Source organism: Nanorana parkeri, unplaced genomic scaffold, assembly GCF_000935625.1.
Source record: "Nanorana parkeri isolate BGI_ZX_2015 unplaced genomic scaffold, ASM93562v1 scaffold441, whole genome shotgun sequence".
Taxonomy (NCBI): Eukaryota; Metazoa; Chordata; class Amphibia; order Anura; family Dicroglossidae; genus Nanorana; species Nanorana parkeri.
The window spans coordinates 364,146-372,036 of NW_017306709.1; positions in this window are offsets into that span (position 1 = coordinate 364,146).

Genomic DNA, 7,891 nt, shown 5'->3' on the forward strand with positions numbered 1-7,891 from the left:
GGCCCGTAGAAAAAAAAAAAGATAGCTGAATTTTTTTTATGTCGCACGATATTTGCGCAAATGATCAATTGATATTTTTAGGGGAAAAAAACACTGAAATTAATTTCAGTGCATGCAAACACAATCTAATACCCAATTTTTGGTAAACAATAAAAGATGGTGTCACGTCGAGTAAATAAATACCAAACATGTCAAGCGTTAAAAATTGAGCGCGTCGTGCATTGGTGAAAAACAATGGTACTCTAAATTGTCCATAGGCAATGCTATAAAGGTCCTTACTGTTCATCAGGTTAGAATTAACAGTGAATTACGGCCTTACATTTATTTTTCTAGTTCTGATGTTCGCAGTGATACCTAACATGTGTGGCAAAAGAGATGTTTACATACACGTTCATTCCCTACGTGCATTTATTCGCATGCAGATAACGGGGTTGGTTTAAATTTTTTACAATTTTATTTATTTTATAATTGTTTTACTTTTTAAAACGTTTCTAAAAATGTTTTTGACTTAACTTTATTGCTATCAGACAGGGGCTAACAAGCCAGTATAAAGGAAAAGTAGTGATGGAAAAAAAAAGCACTTGCAACCACCTTAGTACCAGAGCAATTTTTATTCATTTTTCACAAACATTATAATGACTTCAAGACAGGAATGTGCTTGATTGCCTTTGTAACCTTCACTTCAGCCAGCTTCTTTTTGCAGACCATGTCATGGCATGCTTGCATACATAAATTTGTGTTCTACAGCTTTCAAATGCATGTTGCTATAATAAATACCGTTACGCTGCCTTGACTGGTCGGAGAGTACTGTGTGCGTGTTTTTGGAGCTTCACTTTTTTGGCACATTTGCTTTGATACATTGCTATGCAATCGTGGTATCTATTGCATTATCATTTTTGTATTTTTTTGTAATACGGAATCTGTAATACGGAATCTGTAATACAGAATCTGAGCACACATGTTATTTTATTTAGCTGGTCTGCAAAGGACACTAAAGCAGCGTTATTCAGATGTTCAATGCACGCTGCAAATGGGGACTGCAGTGTATGTATTGAATATGATCATTTGAAAAGTTAAAGCTAATCTCCGGGCAAACAAAAAAAGTACAGTTGCAGTGGGGCTACCCGCATAGTGTAAGGTTTAAAGCGACACAAAACTCTCAGCTGTTTTCTCCTCATATATATCTACATAATGAACATTCTCCAAAGTCACATTTATTTATGTTTTTAAAAAAGTCTTACTATTTTAATCCCTTTAGAAAGTCTGCTGTGCTCGCTCCCGTGGCTCTTCTCTCCTCTCACACTTCCTGTCCCTTAGGAAGAGCCGTGCATGTTGATTCTGGTCACGTGCACATCTTCCTTTGCCTACAACTCCCATGAGGCTGAGAGGAATCATCTCTCACTGCACACAGCTGCCTCCCCCTCATCACTATACACACTGTGACAGTGTCACTGCTTGTAATCTCCTCTGCAATGCTCTGAATTACCGAAACTACTTTCAACAAATCTACAACAAACAAATCACATTTACAACAAATCTACATAGAAAAACAACTTTATTTCAAATGTAGGAGCCGTATCCTCTGACTGTGTGACCAGATTCAGCATGTGAGCTGAGACTGAGAAGAAAGTATGAGGCCCTATTCACACCAGGGCGGTTGCTAGGGTTGCCACCTGTAGGGGCTATTGGCTCCCCACTGAAAATAGTCCCAACTGTGATATTTACATATGAATAAGCCATGACTCAACCCAAAACAGGAGGTGGAGGGGTGATGTGTTCTGTGTGCACACTTTTGGTCCCCTCTGTCTTTCCTCCTGACTCTTTGTTGTACTGTTTCTGTTTTTACTTTGTTTATTTATTACTATTTTTTTTCTTCTCTTTCCTTTCCCTCTTACTCTTCTACTCTTCTCTCTATTTACTAAAGATTAAAAGTTTTGAGGTGACGCACTGGAATCTCATCATATATGCAGCCTTGGCGTGGCTGCAATGCCTGCCTGTTTGCCATTGATATGTGACTGTAATATATGTTATTATTGTAATTTTGCATTGGACTCTTGGTGGCTGTTTGTTTGGTGTATTCCTTGAATACGTTTACAAATAAAGAATGAAAAAAACTCAAAAAACGCCCAAAACTGCACTAAACAGCGTGGCAAAAAAGGGTCAGGGAGCAATTCGGTCGGGGGGCAGTTCGGATCGTGCGGACCCGCGCGGTCACATTAATGGTCCCCATAGCAATGTATGGGAATCGTTCATGTTGGCGAATCCGTGTGGCCAAATCCGCGCTGCCCCGGTGTGAACAGGGCCAGAGGCCTGTGACAGCTCACATGATGAATCTCCTATCCTCCCCCCACACGCCCTCCTTGGTAAGCCAGGAGGAGAGAAATCAAAGATCATATATTGGTGTGGGAGAGCTGAAGACTCCTTGCAGAGTCTAGAGGAGATGATTTGTGGGCGGGGACTGAGAAGACACGCCCTCATCATGTTGTAGTCCTTCACATGAACCAGCACAGAGGGTGGTTACTTTTCAGCTGCTATAGGGACTGTGGAGAAGAAAAGTAGCCACCCTTCTTGTGGATGGAGAAAAATGGATTTTGGAGCATTTAAAGCTGAACAATGACAAAAAAAGTGCACAGTCATTGATTATTTATATAACAGAAGTTATTTTAATTATCTCATTTTTGAGTTTAGTGTCGCTGTAAGTGCTCATTTTGTATAGGGGCTGAAGTAAAGTAACGTTTACTTGCCTGAAGAACGCTTCCCTGGTGGTCAGCGCTTTCCTCTTCTCCTCCTCCTCTTTGGCTGGTGGAGAGGAGGGGAGAACTACAACATATTGCTACAGATGGGCCTAATATACTAAAGAAAATCTGCATACACTGTGATAGGAGCCAGCCCAAACCAATTAATGTTCCACTGAATCCAATTGTTTTTTTAAAAGTTTTAGATAGAGTAGAGAGGGATTAGAACACCCGTCAGGTTTTGTGTGCCCCTATTAGGCAGATTCACCCTCTTTTTTTGTCATGGTGAATTTATCACTGTGAAAGTGAAGGGGGACATTTGTCTAATAGATAGCAGTAAAACCCAACAGGGGTTCTAATCCTCTGCCACGTTATCCAAAACTAAAAAAAAAAAAAAACTGTTTGGGCTGGATATATACTTTAAACAACAAACCAGTGGAGAATTTGTGTATAAGCTATTTCTCAAACAAATCACTCTGAAATGTTTTTTACAGCTCTTCTACAGAAGGAAGTTTAATAATCCCAAAACAGGCAGGAAGTGCTGTTTACTATGATGTATCTTTAGGATAATGTTACATAGTTACATAGTATGTAGTAGTAGTAGTAATGGGGTCAGAACACGTAACTGTGGTATTGTGGTGACTCTTCTGGACATGGCATTTTCATTGAACTGGTAGTCCTGTTTGCAGACTTGTATGACATAGACAGTTTTAGTGTTACACAAGCATATGACATTAAAACATAGCAAGTGTTTGTTCTGACTAATCTCCCAGAAAATGTAAATGTACTCCTCCATGGAAAATACTTGAATTATTGAATAGTGGAACAGTGAGGTCACAGGAAAGCCATGTTGCTACATGGAATTTAACTTTCTTTCATTACGATGGAAATTATGCTATCTTTCTGTTAGAACAGTCTGTACCATATTGTCAGGTGTTCTTTATTTCCCTTTTAATATTGAATGACCCTTCCTGAGCCCGTTTCACCATTCTGCACTTTGTTGTGTCCTTCTGGTCCCACACAGTTTTGTCTAGTTCTAATAGATGATCTGTTTGCACTTAAGGTGGCCATACACCTTACAACCATCGCACGACTTTCATTGTGCGATGGTTGTAAGGTGATTAAAAGTACGTACGACCTGCCCATCTTGGACAGGCAGATCGTACTTCCGATCATCACAAGTCCTCCCCGCTGAGGGGAGGGCTTACAGATGATTGCAATGGTGAGCGGGCAGTGTGCGCTTGCGCACCTCGGCCCATGCGGCTTTCGTCTTTGCGATCGCGCTACCAACCCGCCGAAAATCACACGATTTTGGGCGGGGTTTCTAATGTGCTTGTAAGACGAAAGTCGTGCGACCTTACAGTATATGCGGTCGCACGCAGCCCATACACCTTACGATTATCATACGATCGTGGGATCACCCGCGATTATTGTGTACGATAAACAGAAGTATAATGGAGGGGCAAAAGTCACTGCATGTAATAGAGAAAAATAAGACCATGTGTAATAGGCACAAGGAGCTGTGTGTTACAGAGATGGAAGAGACATCACATTGGTAGCATAGATACTGGGGAGCGAGCTGTGTGCACAGGAGTGCAGTTCTCACTGGTAGCAGAGAGTAAAGATATAGGAATCATAACACTTCTGTTTCATAGTTGCAGGATCTTCTTTCCAAAGTACAAGTGAAGGCCACGATAATAAGAATTGAGACCAAACCTGTGCGCATGATCATTTAGTATATGATCCTGAAAGATTATTGCCTTTGATGGTCAATTTCTATAGTGACATCACAGAGCTTCAAGGTCAATTAGCATCCCTTGAAAGTTAGGTGTGCATACAAGGGGATGTGTCATCCTAGCACACTAGACGTACGTCAAGCCTCTTCAAGCCTATATAATAATCTAATAAAATTACTCTCACTCCACTACCCACAGTTCTTTATTGTATGACATTAAGGTAACCATACACAATAGATTTTTTTCATTGCATATAAATGATTCAGAAGCATTGACATGACAGTCACACAGTGTATATAACAGGGAAAGTCAGTGCCTGATACTGTAAATGCCTGGGGGGCAGCCTGGAATTGTTTGGCAACACACTATTTTGGATTATATGTCCTGTGACAGGGAAAACATGCATATATATATACTGCCTTAATTGTATGATAAATGTTTAATGGATTAGGTGTATATTGGGCTTATGATGACCTTTTGTTAAAAAAGGACTGATACCGTGTATTGAAAGAACTAGCAGCATGGCAGTATCTACTTGGTTCCCAGCAATGCAACATGGCTACTATGGTGACACAAATTAGGGTTTATCCACACGGGAGCTTTGGCACAATGCAAAAATGTGCTTGTAAGCAATGTAAGAACTGTTTATTGAGTGCAAAACAAATACTTTCCTAATTGCCAGCTGTCCCATTTGTGATTCCCAGCATTGTCTCTCACTAATGGCGGCCATGCACTGTCCGATTTTCGTTCGGAAACGTTTTTTTGAATGCAAATCGAACAGTTGATAGTACAGCACCGATTTTCGTTTTTGATATTGTGATTAAAATTTTTCGCTCAGTAAGGTTGGAAATGTTTTTTTTTACCACACAAAAATCAATAAATCAGTTGGGTTTTCGATCGTCAAAAATCTTAGCAAGAACACAGCACATGCGCAAAAGGAAATTATTTCTGTCGTTCGTCAAAAATTGGTTGGTCAGCATCGCTAACGAACAATTTCTGCAATCGACATTTGACTATGCTTGTTGGGGTATTTGAGCTATAATCGAATGAGGGTTCGTGGCAGAAACAAACATTTTCAACCATAAATCTACTAGTGTATGGCCACCTTAATACTGTGGTCCTTGTGAGTACAACAGGAGAACATAAAATGAGCTGACCTTTTGTAATGACATGTGATGTACATCTGTATCCTAAGCCAGGGCTAGACAAATCCCAGGAGCCAGGTAGCCAATGCTTCTTAAAAATTATGGCTGACGCTTAACTTTTGAGGTTAACTGTAGTTCTTGTCAATGGAGCTTGCTCCTGGATTGGACAGGCTGGCTCCTGAATTCCATATAATTGTGTCCACCCCTGTCCAAAGCTCATATGCATAGCCCTTATAGGACCTCTGATTGATGTAATATTCACTTCACTGATGTTGTGGAAAGGGATTACATATTTGCAGAAGATGGTTTGAAGTGTCTGGGCTGCCTCATTTCCATGGCGCTGGAGAACTAGTTGCAGCGTCTCTGGCCCTTATTAATTTTGTGTTCTTTTTAAATGCACCAGTAATGCACTAATTGCCCAGTGGGAGTAGGATGCAACAATTTTATGACTGAGATAACTGAATCACTATCATGAAAACAATGTCCTTATTCTATTCTCTTTTTCTAAATATAGGTTAGAGTCCGGTAATCAGTGCTATAAAATGTCAGCCAAATTTTTTTCCCTCTGTTTTATTGACTTGAAGCTATTGTGTTTGTAATTTCAGTGGGTGACAGCTTGGTGATACTCGGTGATATCTCTTTCTACATTCCCTCAATTAACCATCCTCAGGCCACCTAGGGTGGAAACAATGCTGTCAGCTAATTGGTTTATGTTTTGCTATTTTCTGCACGATGCAAAGGAAAAGAGATAGACAGCTGCATCCTTTTCCAGCAACACAATAAGAAATGTTCCAATGTTGGATATTGTTTGACCACATCTATTTGGATTGTTTGTTCATTATCATGCTCCTTAATAGGGAACTCCAGTCCAATTTGTTTTTCTAATTTGATGAAGTGAAAGGGTCTTATTGCTGTCTATATCCCTATTGGGAAGATCCCCTTCAGGATTAAAAGTTTCTTTACATTCAAGCAGAGTAATTATGCAAATATAGACAGCTTTATTATCTCATTAGCAAGAGATCTTACGTAATGCCAGATATAAGCTGGCAATACACACTACAATTTAATTGTGCAATGTTCTCTAGTTTATTTATGGAGATCTTGGTCAACTTGCGCGTCAGCGTCAGGCGGAAGTGACATCCTCCGATCTTCACTGCAGGTCCCGCTAAGTATTTCCATTGCCCGATGTACAGTACACTGTTCGGTACTGTACATCGGCAACGCTATACAGTACTGTACTAATGCAGTACAGTACTGTATAGAGTTCCTCACTTAACGACCAATCCGTTTAACGACCTGGTCGTAGGAACGGAACTCGGTCGTTAAGTGAGGAATACCTGTATATTTATATATACATTTTTATTTGTTCACTGTTTAAAAAGCATGAGCAAACTATTTTAAGCCTTTATATAAAATATAAATTTTGTATTCTATCTGTCTACTGTAATATTTCCTAATTAGGGCATGGTCCTAGGGTTTTAGGTGTGGAAAGCAAGTGCAGACGAGATTAAGCCTATGTAATAAGTTTGTATGGAATATAAATTAGGAATTCTGTCTACTATAATATCTCCTGATTTAGGACATGAAAATAAGAAAGAACATTATCTTATGCATAACTGTATTAGTATATGTAAAATTATTTGATTCATGTAATAGATACAACAATGCATCAACTTCTACCTTACATTTACTAAGTACTGAACGCTATCTTTTCCCCAATTCCCCTCATATACTAATCAACTGATACAAAGTACAGATGTTACATCTATCTGCTCTGTACTAGGATTGCAGGGCACTACTATTCACACATATTTGTATACATATACACACAAATCTGCGCACACATACTGACAAAAAAAACTTACAAGACAAGAAAGTATTCTTCAACTTTGCTTTTTATATTATTATTTTACATTTTGTATTATACTATTTCACCTGTAATATTTTGCTATTTGTTATTAACTTTAACTTTGTAATGTTTTTTTAATCCTTAAAGGTGTTACTTTAAAGTTTACTAAGTACCAAAAATCATATTTTAACACCCTTGCACTCTAGATGATAATTTGTGTTTCCAATTTCAGAGATTAGTCTTGTAAGATATGTGCTAAATATCCTGATTATTGCCCATTCCTGATGATTTGGGCAGGGTCCAACTTTAGTCATCTAAGAATGTGTTCCCAAAGTGTGGGATATGGACCACTTGAGATCTTCTCTCTCTATGTATGTGGGACACTGCAGGCCTCAAGGATTTACTTGTTATGTCGGCAACCAGTGA